This window comes from Mastigoproctus giganteus, chromosome 14 (assembly GCF_048544385.1).
Source record: "Mastigoproctus giganteus isolate SK-2022 chromosome 14, ASM4854438v1, whole genome shotgun sequence".
In the NCBI taxonomy this organism is placed as follows: Eukaryota; Metazoa; Arthropoda; class Arachnida; order Uropygi; family Thelyphonidae; genus Mastigoproctus; species Mastigoproctus giganteus.
The window spans coordinates 32102250-32122019 of NC_143588.1; the positions used below are offsets into that span (position 1 = coordinate 32102250).

Here is a 19770-nt window from a genome sequence, read left to right on the forward strand (position 1 = left end):
ATGGAGCACCGACATGCTGATACAAATATGGCTCTTCTCTAAAGAATTTCCACAATGCAATAAGGTAGGATTGTTGAGAATGTCACAGTAAACAGCTACATTCGTGATTTCATTGACATGCAGTTGACCAAATCCAGATCACATAAAACAGGCCCAAACCACTGCACTTATCACCACTGATTATTTCATTTTCATTGTTATTTCATTGTTAGTGCAGTACAGTCTACGTGAAACTGCTCTTTGGGCATGCACCACATCCAAATGTTTCCTGCTGATACCTGGATTGTGTGAAGTGATTCTTCACTTGTTATGATGTGCTGCTCTTGTTGTCGTTATATCCAATACTTTTGTTCTTTGCATTAGAATATGTGGTGAAATGCACTGCTGGGAGACACTTTAGCATGCAATCCATTTTATGAAGTGTTTTTGTTATTGTTGTTAATCTTACACTTATCCCAGTTCTGTCAACTGTATTTCAAGAGACAGTTGACAGAATCAGCTCATTATGGATAGGCTCCACAGTTTCCTCTCATTGGCTATTTCAGCTATCAACATGCTGTTTGTTATTTGGTTTTTAGGAGCATTAGCAACTAAGGCCATATTGCTCTGGGGATATGCGGTGGTCATTCCCTGACATTTCCGCATCCTCCGTATTTGGTGGTCACGGGCTCGAACCATAGTCTAATCAAGAAGCACGTGCTACGCACTATTGCTCCTGCCCACCTGACTACGGAGGCGCCCATCAACATGCTGTAGGGGTCATTAATAATATCTTCCTGGTTTGGGCTGAATAATCCATTATTTGTACTATGTTAGAGAAAGTACTGGGGGTTGAGAATATTCTTGATCTCATCATTACTAATGAATCAGATGACATCACAGGTCTTAAAGGACAGGAACCATTGTCAGGAAGTGATCATGCAATCACCAGTTTGAAGATGAAGGAAGACATTGCAGTAGTTAAAGGTAAAGGCACAGGTTTTAACCTAAGAAGAGGGGACTTTGCCAGTTTAAAGCACTATATGTCGCTGTGAATTGCGTGGATTGCCAAGGGGTGGTGAATATATTTGAATTATGGAATACTTTTAAAGCAAAAATCACAGAAGCTATGAACACATACACACTTTTAAGAAAATATTGCAGGAGCAGGATGCTGAAATGGATGATTGCAGAGTGGGCTGGTCAAATAGAGCAGAAAAAGATACCATGGAACAGTTACAGAGCGATGAAGAATAGTGAAGCCTACAACAGGTACAATTGATCTTTAATAGTACCACAAGTAAGGTCAGGGAGGCTATGGCTGCATATGAGAAAGCATTGGCTTGGGGACAAGGAATTTTAAGAGTGCAATCCAGGGACATTTAAATAGATATGGCATTCTGAAGGACACACAACATGGCTTTGTTAAGGGTAAATCATGCTTAACTAACTTAGTAGGCTGTTTTGTCACAGTTACTCATGAGCTGGATTTAGGGCACAATTTCAACATAATTTATTTGGATTTTAGCAAAGCATTTGACTCTGTCCCTTATGAGTGGTTACTGTATAAGCATAAACAGGTTGGGATTACTGGTAAGATTCTAAGATAGATTGCTGGGTGATTGCAAGGCAGAAGCAGAGGGTTGTGATTAATGGATATTCTTCAGATTGGTGTAACATCAGGTGTGGGGTCCCTCAAGGACCCCATTCCTGATTTTCCTTGAGTCACCTCGAAGATTTTCGCTACCACTGAAGTCTGACTGACAAGTCTGTAGTACCCTTTTAGAACTACTTATATGTATTGATGATATATGTTGGTACTTCTTCAGTTGAAAGAAATCTCTCAAGTCTAAAGATGCCCTCAAAAGTAACATTAATGATTCAATGCACTTTGGCCACCTCCCTGAAAATTGAGGTGTATGCCATCATATATATGATAAATAAATGATAATCTGTAATTTTGAAATTGCTAATTTCATATATCTAAGCCTTACTCACACTGCCTCTCCTCACCATGATGGCCCTTTCTTCTGTAAATATCAATGCAAAGTATCTATCCAGTTCATCTGAATAAGTCTTTCCTGCACTCATTACATAAGGAACAGATCCGATTTGTTTTCTTCTTTACATTCACATAAATGAAAAATCTCATCTCCATTCTTTGTTTCTTAGCCACTGGTTTCTCATACTCAGCCTTTACTGCCCTAACCTTTTCTGTGATAAAAGATGCAAGAAAGCAAGCTTTATATAGCTTCAGTCAAAAAAAAAAAAAAAACATAAGGAAGCCAACACTTCCTATATCACCTGTCCATTCTTGAATTTATTTAGACTACTCACTTCTACAACACCAGATGGACATTTGTCCCAACAGTCAACTACTTGCAGGCTGAAGACAAATTTCTGCACATCTGTTCTGCAACCATTCTTGCTGTATTCAAATTCTTATACATGTTACTCAGATCCCCTTGCAGTCTAGTCTCCAGATGCTGCAATTGCAGAACTGAAGACTTTCCTGGTAAGAACAGCCCCTTTATTCTCCTCACTAATCTCACTGCTGTTCTCTGCACATAATTCAATAGATCCACATCTTTCCAGAAATGAGGTTTCCAGACCTGTTTATGGTACTCAAGATGTGACTTAACCATTGCCTTGTGCAAAGGGATAATCAGTTCCTTAATCCTACTGGCAAAATTCCTACATAGCATTGGAAAATACCTATGGATTGTCCTGGTAGCCTGTTTGCACTGTCCAGAGAACTTCATATTTGACTGCATAATTACCCCCCCCCTCCAATCTTTTCATCCTCCACTATTCTGATATAGTACCAGGCAGTTGTTACGTTAATCTCGGAATACTGCTGCCCCCTGTGAAGTTCCTTGCATTTATCAATGTTAAACTTCAATTGTCTCTGAAATTCTAGTACAAATAAGAATTGTCTAGTTTATTTAAAATTTTAATTGCATTTAAATTTTATTTAAAAAAGTTTGCTATCATAATCTCATACAAGAATTGGTTGGGTAATGTACATAATAAATGCAACTTAACGTTGTTAGATTTCTCATGATTATTTTGACTCCATTCTGTGATGTTTTCCATAAGTGTCCTAATGAAATGCAGCAGTGGAGACAAATTAACAGATACTTTTGCAATTAATCAAAGAACGACATTTTTCTTGCAGTGCAGCACACAAACTTTGACGTTAGTAGTGATGGGCGTAGTAATTGAGGTTTTGGTCAAAACATCAAAGACAGATATTGTTGGGATATCAGAGATGTGGTGTCACACAGATATAAATTTTTCACACAGATTGCTTCTACAGGGATGGGATACACTTAAATAGAAAGGGTGCAAGAATATTTCCTGATGCTATCGAGGCAGTGTTAGGTGGGTCGGAAAACTGCTAGCTTGGGGGGAGACAAAGACGAATAGATTAACAGTAGCCACTGGCAGAGGTGAAAGAGATTCTTGCGCTGCCTCTATTGGAATGAGCAGAAGCCTGAAAAACAAGATGCATGGTATTTCAGAGACTGCTGGGAGCCATTGCGGTACAAGTAAACACATGGGTTGTGTTAGGGTAGCTAAGAATAGAAACAGGTGCAGGTATACTTGCGTGTACACCAATGCTAGGAGTTTAGTAAATACATTTGATGAATTTGAGGTATTGCTCAAAACATCGAAGGCAGATATTGTTGGGATATCAGAGACGTGGTGTCACACAGATATAAGGAATGCAGAACTGCAATTTGGGGAGTACAACGTCTACAGAAAGGATAGACAGGATAGGAAGGGAGGAGGGGTTATGCTATTAGTTAAGAAACACATAAAAACCAAGGAAGTGAAGCCAGTCGACATCGCTGGACAGTGCAGTGTGGAGTCAGTTTGGTGTGACATAAACATTGGGAGATCAAAATTGAGAGTAGGAGTGTGCTATAGGCCTAATGACTCTGATGAGTATAATAAGGAACTGTACAGGGAAATAGAGTGGGCCAGTAAATCAGAGTGTCTTATAATGGGAGATTTTAATTTCACAGATATTGACTGGAATTTGGGGGCTGGTTACTCGCACACTAGCAGGACTTTTGTGGATTTATTGGATGATTGTTTTCTACATCAGCATGTTCGGGAGGCAACTAGAGGGAGTAATACTCTTGATTTGATTATCAACAGTGATTCTTCATGCATTAAGAATCTGCAGATAAATGAACCACTAGGTGGCAGTGATCACAGTGTGCTGAAGTGGGATTTACTCAAAGAGGTAACTACCATTAGGGGTAAAGGGAAGGGTTATTGCTTCCGTAAAGGCGACTACGATGGACTGAGACAGTATTTAAATTCTATACAGTGGGACCAACTGATGATGTTACCAACAGCAAATTCAAAATGGGAAACATTCAAAGAACTTATCTTGGAAACTACTAGGCTTTACATACCAACTAAGAAATATTGTTCAAGGTTTAGGCCAAAATGGATGTCAGATGAACTAATGAGGCATATGGCAGAGAAGAAAAATGCATGGGATACATACAAATTAACACATGACACAGAAACCTATGATAGATACAAGTTGATATGCAACCAAGTTACAAAGGACGTTAGGCAGGCGAAGGCAGATTACGAGAAATCCTTGGCAAGGGATGCAAAGAAAAACAGCAAAGAGTTCTTTACTTATGTAAACTCTAGAAGGAAGGGGATGAATCAGATTGGTCCACTTGATATTGATGGGTCAAGTGTTGATGATCCTTCTCAGGTAGCTAACAAACTAAATGAATATTTTGCATCGACATTCACACATGAGGAGTTATTCAGCGAGGGGAATGCCAGAGGTGTATTCAACTCTGGCAGTAATCTAGAGAATCTTGTAATCTCTGAGAGTAAAGTGGAGGAGAAATTGTTGAAGATAAACACAAGAAAGGCAACTGGGGTGGATGGGATCTATCCAGTTATATTAAAGGAGGCAGCAAAGGAAGTAAGCAAACCCTTAGCCATAATTATGAGAGCTTCCTTGGACTCAGGGAAGGTACCCATAAACTGGAAATGTGCAAATGTGACCCCAATTCACAAAGGAGGATCAAAGGCTGACACAAGTAATTATAGACCTGTAAGCTTAACTTCTGTTCCAGGAAAATTAATGGAGGCACTGGTTAAAGAAGCACTGCAGGATCATTTAGACAAGACTTCAGTTATAGCTCAGACACAGCATGGTTTTGTTAATGGGAGGTCTTGCCTGACCAACTTGATTGGATACTATGATGCAGTCACAAAAGAACTGGATGCAGGGAATAACTTTGATATTATATACTTGGATCTTAGAAAGGCTTTTGATACTGTTGCACATTGAAGACTGCTATACAAATTGGAGCAGTGTGACATTGGAGGCAAATTGCTGCTATGGATAAAGGGGTGGTTGAGGGGGAGAAGACAGAGAGTGGTAATCAATGGACACTGCTCATCGTGGACTGATGTTATTAGTGGAGTCCCTCAGGGCTCAGTGTTGGGTCCATTATTGTTTTCTGTATTTATAAATGATATTGATGATGGTATATCCGGCTTAATGTCCAAGTTTGCAGACGATACAAAGGTTGGCAGGTTTGTCAAGGACACTACTGACACTATGCTGCTGCAACAGGATCTGGAAAGGTTGAGCAGTTGGGCTGAGAGGTGGCAAATGAAGTTTAACATTGACAAATGTAAAGTACTACACATGGGAAACAGTAACCCCAGAGCAACGTATCAACTCTGTGGTACTACACTGACAGTGGTAGAGAATGAAAGGGACTTGGGGGTGGTTGTGCAGGCAGATATGAAGTTCTCTGAGCAGTGCAGACGGGCTGCAAGAGTAGCTCATGGAGTATTGTCAATGATATACAGGAATTTTTCCAGCAGGGATAAGGAGGTGATTATTCCATTGTATAAGGCGATGGTCAGGCCACACCTAGAGTACTGTATACAGGTCTGGAGGCCTCATTTCAAGAAGGATGTAGAGCTGCTGGAACGAGTACAGAGAAGGGCAACAAGATTAGTGAATGGAACAAAGGGGTGCTCTTACGAAGAAAGGCTTAAATTTTGCAAATTACAGTGTCTGGAGACTAGGCACCAGCGAGGTGATCTGATAGAGGTGTATAAAGCCTTGAATGGTTTAAGCATGCTCAATGCTGATGGGATTCTTCCTCTAGCTCAGAAAAATCACCTGAGAGGGCATAAATTCAAATTGAGGAAAGACAGATGTAGGATAGACATGCGGAAATTTGCCTTTAGCCAGCGGGTGGTTGGTTGGTGGAACAGACTTCCATCCCTTGTGGTGGAGGTTGATAGCCTAAATAAGTTTAAGGCTCAGCTGGACAGGTATTTTGAACGAACAGAGGGGTGCAGTGGAAGTGGTTTTTTTTTTTTTTTTTTTTTGGCTGATGCTGCATAAGCTTGCTTTCTTGCATCAAATGCCTCTACTAATGCTAATGCTAATGCTAAAATAAAGAATGCAGAAATAGAATTTGGGGAGTACAATGTGTACTGGAAGGATAGGAAGGGACAGGGGTTATGTTATTAGTTAAGAGAGACATAAAATCCAAGAAAGCATAGCCTATCCACCCATTGTTCAGTCAGTTTGGTGTGACATAAGCACTCAGAAAGCAAAATTAAGAGTAGGAGTGTGTTATAGGCCTAATGACTGTAATGAGTATAATAAACAACTGTACAGAGAAATAGTAGGTCAGTAAATCAGAGTATCTTATACTGGGCGATTTTAATTTCCCAGATATTGACTGGAATTTGTGGGTTGGTCACTCAGATGGTAGCAAGGCTTTTGTGGATTTATTGGATGATTGTCTTCTACAGCAGCATGTTCGGGAGACAACTAGAGGGAGTAATACTCTTGATCTGATTATCAGTAATGATTCTTCATGCATTAAGAATCTGCAGATAAAGGAACCACTAGGTGGCAGTGATCACAGTATACTGAAGTGGGATTTACTCAAAGAGGTAACTACCATCAATGGTAAAGGGAAGGGTTTTTGCTTTCATAAAGGTAACTATGGTGATCTGAGACAGTATTTAAATTCTATACGGTGGGACCAGCTGATGATGTTACCAACAGCAAATTCAAAATGAGAAGCATTCAAAGAAATAAACTTGGAAGCTACTAGGCTTTTCATACCAACTAAGAAATATTGTACAAGGTATAGACCTAAATGGAAGTCAGATGAACTAATGAGATGTCGTTGTTAATTGGTTTTTAAGAGCATTAGCAACTAAGGCCATATTGCTCTGGGGATATGCAGTGGTCATTCCCTGACCTTTCTGCATCCTCAGTATTTGGTGGTCACGGGCTTGAAGCCCAGTCTAATCAAGAAGCATGTGCTACGAACTGCTGCTCCTACGCACCTGGCTATGGAGGTGCCTAATGAGATGTGGCAGAGAAGAAAAAGCATGGGATACATATAAATTAACCAGTGACACGGAAGCCTATAATAGATATAAGCTGATCTGTAACCAAGTCACAAAGGAGGTTAGGCAGACAAAGGCAGATTATGAGAAATTTTTGGCAAAGGATGCAAAGAAAAACAATAAAGAGTTTTTTATTTATGTAAATTCTAGAAGGAAGGGGATGAATCAGATTGGTCCACTGGATATCGATGGTCAACTGTCGATGATCTTGCTCAGGTAGCTAACAAACTAAATGAGTATTTTGCATCTACATTACACATCAGGAGTTATTCAGGAGGAAAATGCCAGAGTTGAATTAAACTCTGACAGTGAGCTAGATGATTAAACTCTGGCAGTGAGCTACATAAGAAAGGCACCTGGGGTGGATGGGATCTATGCAGTTATATTAACGGAGGCAGCAAAGGAAGTAAGCAAAGCCTTAGCCATAATTATGCTTCCTTGGACTTGGAGGAAGTGCCTATGGACGGGAGATGTGCAAAAGTGACCCCAATTCACAAAGGAGGATCTAAGGCAAAGGGTGACACAAGTAATTACAGACCTGTTATTTTAACTTCTGTTCCAGGGAAATCAATGGAGGCACTGGTTAAAGAAGCACTGCAGGATCATCTAGACAAGACTTCGGTTATAGCTTGGGAAGTCTTGATTGTCTGATTTGATTTGGTTGGATACTATGATGTGGTCACAAAGGAACTGGATGCAAAGAATAATATTAATATCATGCATTTGGATCTTAGAAATGCTTTTATACTGTTCTACATGGAAGGCTGCTACACAAATTGGAGTAGTATGGCATTGGAGGCAAATTGCTGCTATGGATAAAGGGATGGTTGAGTGGAAGAAGACAGAATGGTAATCAATGGACACTGCTCTTCGTGGATTAATGTTATTCCCCAGGGTTCAGTGTTGGGTCTATTGTTGTTTTCGGTATTTATTAATGATAATGATGATGGTATATCAGGCTTAATATCTAAGTTGGCAGGGTTGTTAATGACACTAAAGACAGTATGCTGCTGCAACAGGATCTAGAAAAGTTGAGCAGAGGGGCTGAAGGTGGCATCTGGAGTTTAACGTTGATAAATGTAAAGTACTGCATATGGGAAGCAGTAACTGCAGAATAACGTATCAACTGTGTGGTACTACACTGATAGTGGTAGAGAATGAAAAGGACCTGGGGTTAATTGTGCAGTCAGATATGAAGTTTTCTGAGTAGTGCAGACGGTCTGCAACAGTAGCTCATGGAGTCTTGTCAATGATATACAGAAATTTTTCTAGTGGGGATAAGGAGGTGATTATTTCCTTGTATAAGACAATGGTCAGGCCATGCCTTGAGTACTGTACACAGGTCTGGAGGCTTCATTTTAAGAAGGATGTAGAGAGAGAAGGGCAACATGATTAGTGAATGGAACAAAGGGATGCTCTTACGAAGAAATGCTTAAGTTTCGCAAATTATTGTATCTGGAGACTAGACACCTGCGAGGTAATCTGATTGAGGTATATGTAGCCTTAAATGGTTTGAGCATGCTCAGTGCTGATGGGATTCTTCCTCTTGCTCAGAATAATCTCCTGAGAGGGCATAAATTCATATTGAGGAGAGACAGTTTTAGGGAAGATGTGTGAAAGTTTGCCTTTAGCCAGTGGGTGGTTTGTTGGAACCAACTTCCATCTGTAGTTGTAGAAGTTGATAGCTTAAATAGATTCAAGACAGAACTAGAAAAACATTTGGAGCAAGTGGATGGGTTTTGAGAAGGGTGTTTTTTTTTTTTTTTTTCTTGGCTGATGCTGTATAAGCTTGCTTTCTTGCATCATATGCCTTTAGTAATGCTAATGACTTTAAGTGTTTCAGTTGCTTCTGCTGAGTTGAACTGTGCCGACTGGGCTAGCCAGGTAGGTAAAGTGCCTGCCTGGCAACCCAAAGGTCGCGGGTTCAATTCGCGCCTCGGGCTTTGATCACAGTAAAATGCAAAAACTTTGGGAGGTGCAATATGGCCATAGAAGCTGATGCGCCAACAACTAACAAAAAAAAAAGAGTTGACCTGCTAGTAGTGGACTTTGCCTGTTCTCTGAACCTTGATTGAATGACTGCAGCTTATTAAGAAAAATGACATTGTGATTGCAGCAGGCCAAAATAAATCACACCATGATTATTCTGCCAAATATACAAATCTTTTCTTGGTTGAAGACTGCTGAGGGTTGCTATGTAGTACATATTGGTGGAACAGGACCAGGGTATGTCTGCCACAGGCAAAAGTTGATGACATTGTAGAACGGATATCATCTTTTAAGGGCACAAAAGGTGATATAGTTGTACACGTTGGCACTAATGATATTAAGAGTAGGAGATCGGCGGAATTACTTAACAAGTACAGGTCACTGTTGAAAAAAAGCCGTGAATTAGGGTTGAATTTAAAAGTGTCTGCAATTCTGCCCAGACACCATAGGAGGGAGTATATGATGAGAGCCCTGTCGATTAATTCGGCCCTGGAATGATTGTGCAAGGCTCAAGGGGTACAATTTTTTTCAGCCTGGACTGTACTTGTTAACAGGAGAGATTGCTTCTACAGGGATGGGATACACTTAAATAGAAAGAGTGCAAGAATATTTGCTGATGCTATCAAGGCAGTGTTAGGTGGGTCGGAAAACTGCTAGCTTGGGGGGAGACAAAGACCAATAGATTGACAGTAGCCACTGGCAGAGGTGAAAGAGATTCTTGCACTGCTTCTATTAGAATGAGCAGAAGCCTGAAAAACAAGATGCATGATATTTCAGAGACTGCTGGGAGCCATTGCGGTACAAGTAAACACATGGGTTGTGTTAGGGTAGCTAAGAGAAACAGGTGCAGGTATACTTGCGTGTACACCAATGCTAGGAGTTTAGTAAATAAATTTGATGAATTTGAGGTATTGCTCAAAACATCAAAGACAGATATTGTTGGGATTTCAGAGACGTGGTGTCACACAGATACAAGGAATGCAGAACTGGAATTTGGGGAGTAGAATGTCTACAGAAAGGATAGACAGGATAGGAAGGGAGGAGGGGTTATGCTATTAGTTAAGAAATACATAAAATCCAAGGAAGTGAAGCCAGTCGACATCGCTGGACAGTGCAGTGTGGAGTCAGTTTGGTGTGACATAAGCATTGGGAGATCAAAATTGAGAGTAGGAGTGTACCATAGGCCTAATGACTCTGATGAGTATAATAAGAAACTATACAGGGAAATAGAGTGGGCCAGTAAATCAGAGAGTCTTATAATGGGGGATTTTAATTTCCCAGATATTGACTGGAATTTGGGGGCTGGTCACTCATACACCAGCAAGGCTTTTGTGTATTTATTGGATGATTGTTTTCTACATCAGCATGTTCGGGAGGCAACCAGAGGGAGTAATACTCTTGATTTGATTATCAGTAGTGATTCTTCATGCATTAAGAATCTGCAGATAAAGGAACCACTAGGTGGCAGTGATCACAGTGTGCTGAAGTGGGATTTACTCAAAGAGGTAACTACCATTAGGGGTAAAGGGAAGGGTTATTGCTTTCGTAAAGGCGACTACGATGGACTGAGACAGTATTTAAATTCTATACAGTGGGACCAACTGATGATGTTACCAACAGCAAATTCAAAATGGGAAGCATTCAAAGAACTTATCTTGGAAGCTACTCGGCTTTACATACCAACTAAGAAATATTGTTCAAGGTTTAGGCCTAAATGGATGTCAGATGAATTAATGAGACATATGGCAGAGAAGAAAAATGCATGGGATACATACAAATTAACACGTGACACAGAAGCCTATGATAGATACAAGTCGATCTGTAACCAAGTTACAAAGGAGGTTAGGCAGGCGAAGGCAGATTATGAGATATCTTTGGCAAGGGATGCAAAGAAAAACAGCAAAGAGTTCTTTACTTATGTAAACTCTAGAAGGAAGAGGATCAGTCAGATTGGTCCACTGGATATCGATGGGTCAACTGTTGATGACCCTGCTCAGGTAGCTAACAAACTAAAGGAATATTTTGCATCGACATTCACACATGAGGAGTTATTCAGCGAGGGGAATGCCAGAGGTGTATTCAACTCTGGCAGTAATCTAGAGAATCTTGTAATCTCTGAGAGTCAAGTGGAGGAGAAATTGTTGAAGATAAACACAAGAAAGGCAACTGGGGTGGATGGGATCTATCCAGTTATATTAAAGGAGGCAGCAAAGGAAGTAAGCAAACCCTTAGCCATAATTATGAGAGCTTCCTTGGACTCAGGGCAGGTACCCATGGACTGGAGATGTGCAAATGTGACCCCAATTCACAAAGGAAGATCAAAGGCTGACACAAGTAATTATAGACCTGTGAGTTTAACTTCTGTTCCTGGAAAATTAATGGAGGCACTAATTAAAGAAGCACTGCAGGATCATCTAGACAAGACTTCAGTTATAGCTTGGACACAGCATGGTTTTGTTAAGGGGAAGTCTTGCCTGACCAATTTGATTGGATACTATGTTGCAGTCACAAAAGAACTGGATGCAGGGAATAACTTTGATATTATATACTTGGATCCTAGAAAGGCTTTTTATACTGTTGCACATGGAAGACTGCTGCACAAATTGGAGCAGTGTGGCATTGGAGGCAAATTTCTGCTTTGGATAAAGAGGTGGCTGAGGGGGAGAAGACAGAGAGTGGTAATCAATGGACATTGCTCATCGTGGACTAATGTTATTAGTGGAGTCCCTCAGGGTTCAGTATTGGGTCCATTATTGTTTTTTGTATTTATAAATGATATTGATGATGGTATATCAAGCTTAATGTCCAAGTTTGCAGATGATACGAAGGTTGGCAGGGTTGTCATGGACACTACTGACACTATGCTGCTGCAACAGGATCTGGAAAGGTTGAGCAGATGGGCTGAGAGGTGGCAAATGAAGTTTAACATTGACAAATGTAAAGTACTACATATGGGAAACACAACCCCAGAGCAACGTATCAACTCTGTGGTACTACACTGACAGTGGTAGAGAATGAAAAGGACCTGGGGTGGTTGTGCCGGCAGATATGAAGTTCTCTGAACAGTGCAGAAGGGCTGCAAGAGTAGCTCATGGTGTGTTGTCAATGATATATAGGAATTTTTCTAGCAGGAATAAGGAGGTGATTATTCACTTGTATAGGGCAATGGTCAGACCACACCTAGAGTATAGAGGCCTGGAGGCCTAATTTCAAGAAGGACGTAGAGCTGCTGGAATGAGTACAGAGAAGGGCAACAAGAGTAGTGAATGGAACAAAGGGGTGCTCTTACGAAGAAAGGCTTAAGTTTTGCAAATTACAGTGTCTGGAGACTAGGCACCAGCGAGGTGATCTGATAGAGTGTATAAAGCCTTGAATGGTTTGAGCATGCTCAGTGCTGATGGGATTCTTCCTCTCGCTCAGAATAATCACCTGAGAGGGCATAAATTGAAATTGAGGAAAGACAGATGTAGGATAGACGTGTGGAAATTTGCCTTTAGCCAGCGGGTGGTTGGTTGGTGGAACAGAGTTCCATCCCTTGTCGTGGAAGTTGATAGCCTAAATAAGTTTAAGGCTCAGCTGGACAGGTATTTCGAATGAACAGAGGGGTGAAGGGGAAGTGTTTTTTTTTTTTTTTTTTATTTATTTATTTATTTTATTTTATTATTTTATTTTTTTTTGGCTGATGCTGCATAAGCTTGCTTTCTTGCATCAAATGGCTCTGCTAATGCTAATGCTATTCATGTTAATAACATTGATATTAAAACAACAATTTTTCATCCACAGCAAAGAGTCAGTTGACAAGTCATGCTTTCCATGATATATTGTTGAAAAGACCTGGGTTATACCCTCATTTAGATGAGATTAACCTTTATAGACTTTTTTCACACTATAGCCAAGTTAACCTGTCACTGACAAGGATTGCATAGACTAAAAAACTGGTTTTTTTCTCCTACAGAAAGGAGAATGACCTCAAATGTACAGCAATATTAAAGACACATTATATTGTTTTATATTTATTGTATACACAATAGAGATAACCAAAAAAAGCATTTGAGACACCATTGTCAATGTCTGTTCTGTTGTTTACATGTATTTTTTTTATTTTTGATTCAAATGTGATTCCCAAAAATAAGATTAAAGTCAGAAATTTCTAAATTTGTTTAGCGCCTTAATTTACCAAGCATCAGAGGTCACCACATTTATTATGATAAATAACAGATTCTGGTACCCTATGTCAAATGTCTAGATTCAAATATTTCTTTAAGTAAATAAAGAGGTAACTGTTCTAAAGTGACTGTATAGTCCTCCAACAGATACAGATCCAAAATTCTTAGTTTTAACACAGCGTTTTATGGTTTCTTGAATAAGTTGAGCACCTCCGACTCAAATACATACAGTATTTGAATTAAAAGAGATCCTTTAGTTAATTTCAGAAAATAATTTTTTTGCGGTATGTATTCGCCTTGCACATTCACATCTCTAACTTCAGTTCTGCTAATGTAATATTCAACATTACAACCCTATGAACTTAATGGTGACCACTGGAATACTGTTTATATTTTAGAATAGATATTAACATCAGAAATAGCATATAACATTAAAAGATATGAAATTAATCCTTTTCTTGTAATAAGTTCATACAGAATATGAGTGCTGCAATAAAAAAAAATTAACCTCTGGGGCTCACATCTGGTGAGTATGGGCTTGGAAAACCCAGGGTTCCGAGCTGGATATCATCATTCTTCTCTTTCTTGGTGATTCCTTTCTACTTTCTCTCTCTCTCTCTCTCTCTCTGGGTAGCACAGGATTTTCTTTTTTCTTTTTATTTGGCTTGTGCAGTATAAGCCCCAGGCTTCCTTGTACCATATGGCCAATAATAATAATAATAAAAAAAAATTGTCTTTAAATTCTTTAAGTCTAATTGTTTCAACCTTGCATTTAAAATTTAGTTATCTTTAAGAAATTCCAGTTGATGAACTTTTTTGAGAATTTAAGCTTTTTGGAGTACTTTAAATCCATCTCTGTATTTTGTGAGCTCATTTATTAAAGATGATAAAATCGTACCTGTAGAAATTTTAAAAAACTCTGCAACTTCTGCAAATCTGGAATAATGTGTGAAAACAAGGAATGTGGACAGGTAAAACTGAAGTAACTGAAATGATCGTTGAAACATAAACATTAAATTAATTACACTTATTGGTAATCTAACTACTAATAAATGTAAACTAAAATTATATAAACTAAAGTTTTTTTTTTTTTACAATACAAATGTTTTTAAAAAAAGATACGAGTAGTTGAAATAATACTCAGGTTAGTGAGCTTGTAGTTTTAAAAAAAAAAGAGTTCAAGTTAAGTAAAGGAACTGATTACACTAGCCAACATGTTTTTACCTCCAAGAACTTAAATGCTGTTTTTGACCAATTTTTATGCACAGCTTTCGAAAATCTCTATGATAGTTTCACATCACAGTTATTAAATATAGAGGGAGTTACATTTTAACAACATATGCCAATTTTGCATAATCTAGCCAATAATGTATGATAATGATATATTGATTTATTTTAACAGATATAAGCTAATTCTCTTAATTTTAGTATTCGATTCTGGCCTCTGTTTTCTTGTGATAAACATAATCAGACTTCTACCCATGGTTCTTAGATTTAAATTTCAATACAACAATTTGAAGAGAGCAGACAGTGTTTTTGGTGAGGATTTTTGTAAGCTGTGCCAAGGTTTTCTAAGTATTAACTGATCGTGACATGTTCTCGGGGTTGTAAATTTATCCTCCAAACATAAACAGCCCCTCGAGAGTAGGAGGGTGCGGCCCTCGTACCACTTCACGAGATGTCGACTATCAGCCAGTAAGTTCAGGTAGTAAGGTACATTTAATCAAACAAGATGAGTTGAAAGGTTGGTTCAAGAATTAAATTTGCTAAAAGAATAAGCTGAACTGTTAGGTTCTAGGTTACAGCAGCTGAATATGTTCACAGTAGGAACAAAGATTTCAGTGTTTCGAGAAAGATCAAAAGTTTTCAAAATATTTTGATACAGAGGACAGTTTGTGTTTTTGCAAAGATATTATTGGACTTATGAAAGAACTAGGTGCATGTCAGATGAATGGCGTTTATTCATAGATATCTCAAAATTAAGTTTAAAAGCAGTTTTGCTTCATCAGTTCCTGTGTTTCATTCAAATTTCCATCAGTTCCTGTGTTTCATTTAGTTGGATTTAAAGAAAGCCATGAAAGCATGTCTAAGGTTCTACATGCTATAAAATACCAGGATTATGGTTAGAACATATGCAGTAATTGAGGGGGATGTTTCACAAAATATTGTTGTATTTTGTGTTTGTGGGACAGCCATGTGGCAGAAGAACATTATGTTGTGCAGCATTGGGATAAGCGGGACGAGTTCGTATCAGAGCAGTGTAATGTAAAATATATTCCTTTTGTGCAATCAAACAAGGTTCTTCCACCCTTGCACATCAGACTTGAGATGATGAAAATTTTGTGAAGGGACTAGATAAAGAAGATAATGGATTTGTATACTTGACAAGTGTGTTTCCTAATTTAACATAAGCCAAACATAAGGGAGGAATTTTCGTAGGACTTCAAATTAGGAAACTCCTGAAAGACGATGTGTATGAAACTCTGTTAGAGGTGGTTGAATTGGCAGCTTGGTGATCATTTAGCATTAGCAAAGGCACATGATGCAAGAAAGCACGCTTATATAGTATAAGCCAAAAAAAAACAAATCTTCTAATTTCACCCATCCACTTGCTCCAAACATCTGTCTAGTTCTGCCTTGAATCTATTTAAGCTCAACTTCTACAACGGCAGATGAAGGTTTGTTCCAACAATCAACCACACGCTGGCTAAAGGTAAACTTCCACACTGTCCTATAACTGTTTTTCCTCGATTTGAATTTATGCCCTCTCAGGTGATTATTCTGAGCAAGAGGATGAATCCCATCAGCATTGAGCATGCTCAAACCATTCAAGGCTTTATACACCTCAATCAGATCACCTTGCAGGTGGCGCCTCCATAGCCAGGTGAGCAGGAGCAGCAGTGCGTAGCAGATGCTTCTTGATTAGACTGGAGTTCGAGCCCGTTACCACCAAATACGGAGGATGCGGAAAAGTCAGGGAATGACAACTACATATCCCCGGAGCAATATGGCTTTAGTTGCTAATGCTCCTAAAACCCAAATAACAAACAAACAAACAAACAAACTTTGCAGGTGGCTAATCTCCAGACACTGTAATTTGCAAAAATTAAGCCTTTCTTCATAAGAGCAACCATCGACTGGACTAGCTAGGTGGGTAAAGTGCCTGCTTGGCAACCCAAAGGTTGCAGTTTCGAATCCTGCCTCAGACTTGGATCAAAGTAAAATGTAAAAAAGTTTGGGAGGTGCATTATGGCCACAGAAGCCAATGCACCAACAACTAACAAAAAAAAAAAAAAAAAAAAAAGTAAGAGCAACCCTTTGTTCCATTCACTAATCTTGTTGTCCTTCTCTGCACTCTCTCCAGCAACTCTACATCCTTCCTAAAATGAGGCCTCCAGAGACCTGCTAGAAAAATTCCTATATATCATTGACAAGACACCATGAGCTACTCTTGCAGAACGTCTGCACTGCTCACAAAAATACATCTGCCTGCACAAATACCCCCAGGTCCTTTTCATTGTCTACCACTGCCAGTGTAGTACCACACAGTTGATATGTTACTCTGCGGTTACTGCTTTCCATATGCAGTATTTACATTTTTCAATGTTAAACTCCAGTTGCCACCTCTCAGCCCATCTGCTCAACTTTCAGCAGCATACTGTCATTATTGTCATTAACAACAATGCCAACCTTTTACCATCTGCAGACTTGGACATTAAGCCTGTTATACCATCATCAATATCATTAAAATACAGAAAACAACAATGGACACAACACTGAACCCTGAGGGACTCCACTAATAACATTAGTCCACGAGAAGCAGGATCCATTGATTAATACTCTCTGTCTTCTCCCACTTGACCATCCCTTTATCCATAGCAGCAATTTGCTTCCAGTGCCACAGTGCTCCAATTTGTGAAACAGTCTTCCATGTGCAACAGTATCAAAAGCCTTTCTAAGAATCCAAATATACGATATCAGAGTTATTCCCTGCATCCAGTTGCTTTGTGACCACATCATAGTATCCAGTCAAATTGGTCACAAAAGACTTTCCCTTAACTAAACATTGCTGTGTCCGAGCTATAACTGAAGTCTTGTCTAGATTATCCTGCAATGCTTCTATAACTAGTGCCTCCATTAATTTTCTTGGAACAGAAGTTAAACTAACAAGTCTGTAATTACTTGTGTCACCCTTAGATCCTCCTTTGTGAATGGGGGTCACTTTTGCACATCTCTCGACCATGTGTACTTTCCCCGAGTCAAAGGATGCTCTCATAATTATGGCTAAGGTTTGCTTACTTCCTTTGCTGCCTCCTTTAATATAACTAGATAGATTCCACCACCCCAGGTGCCTTTCTTATATTTATCTTCAACAATTTCTCCTCCACTTTGCTCTCAGTTATTACAAAATCATTTGGCTCACTGCTAGAGTTTAACTCACCACTGACATTCTCCTTCTGAATAACTCCTGATGTGTGAATGTAGATGCAGAATACTCATTTAGTTTGTTAGCTACCTGAGCAGGATCATCAACAGTTGAACCATCGTTCTCCAGTGGACCAATCTGATTCATCCCCTTCCTTCTAGAATTTACATAGGTAAAGAGCCTCCAGAGCCAGGTGGGGAGGAGCAGCAGTGCATAGCACTCGCTTCTTGATTAGACCGGGGTTCGAGCCCGTGAACACCAAATACGGAGGATGCAGAAAGGTCAGGGAATGAGCACCGCATATCTCCAGAACAATATGGCCTTAGTTGCTAATGCTCCTAAAAACCAAATAACAACATAAGTAAAGAACTCTTTGCTGTTTTTCTTTACATCCTTTGCCAAAGATTTCTCATAACCTGCCTTTGCTTGCCTAACCTCCTTTGTGATTTGGTTACACACCTGTTTATATCTATCATAGGCTTCCATGGTCACTCATTAATTTATATGTATTCTTTGCAACACTTCTCATTAGTTCATCTGACATCCATTTAGCCTAAACCTTGAGCAATATTTTTTAGTTGGTATGAAAAGCCTAGTAGCTTCCAAGATTAATTCTTTGAGTGCTTCCCATTTTGAATTTGCTGTTGGTAACATCATCAGTTGGTTCCCACCGTATAGAATTTAAATACTGCCTCAGACCTCCTCCGTAGTCACCTTTCTGAAAGCAAATATCCTTCTCTTTACCCCTGATGGTAGTTACCTCTTTGAGTAAATCCCACTTCAGCACACTGTGATCACTGCCACCTAGTGGTTCCGTTATCTGTCAGTTCTTAATGCATGGAGAATCACTACTGATAATTAGATCAAGAGTATTACTCCCTCTAGTTGCCTCCCAAACATGCTACTGTAGAAAACAATCATCCAATAAATTCACAAAAGCCTTGCTAGTTTGTGGGTGACCAATCCAAAGGGGCGCCTCAATAGCCAGGTGGGCAGGAGCAGCAGTGCGTAGCACATGCTTCTTGATTAGACGGGGGTTCGAGCCCGTGAGCCACCAAAATACGGAGGATGCGGAAAGGTCAGGGAATGACCACTGCATATCCCCGGAGCAATATGGCCTTAGTTGCTAATGCTTCTAAAAATCAAATAACAACAACGACCAATCCAAAAATTCCAGTTAATCTCTGGGAAATTAAAATCCCCCATTATAAGACACTCTGATTTACTGGCCCACTCTATTTCTCTGCACAATTGCTCCTTATACTCATCAGATTCATTAGGCTTATAACACACATCTACTTTCATATTTCCTTTCCCAGTACTTATATCACACCAAACTGACTTGACACTGCACTGTCCAGCCATGTTGACTGGCTGTACTTCCTTGGATTTTATGTGATTCTTAACTAATAGCATAACACCTGCTCCCTTCCTATCCTGTCTATCCATCCTGTACACATTTTACTCCCCAAATTCTGTTTCTTCATTCTTTATATCTGTGTGACACCACGTCTCTGATATCCCAACAGTATCTGCCTTTGATGTTTTTATCAACACCTCAAATTCATCAATTTTATTTACCAAACTCCTAGCATTGGTGTACATGCAAGTATACATGCACCTGTTCCTATTCTTAGCTACTCTAATTTCATTTGTACCGCAATGACTCCCAATAGTCTGAAATCCCCTGCATCTTGTTTTCCAGGGTGCTGCTCATTCCAATAGAAGCAGTGCAAGAATTACTTTTGTCTCTGCCAGTGGCTACTGTTA

General features: G+C 39.4%; 1 protein-coding gene across 1 annotated transcript in view; it reads left to right on the plus strand.

Annotated features, from left to right (window-relative positions):
- The window catches only part of LOC150075054 (chitin synthase chs-2-like), a 255891-nt gene that overhangs the window by 41640 nt on the left and 194481 nt on the right, over positions 1–19770 (plus strand). The window lies entirely within an intron of this gene.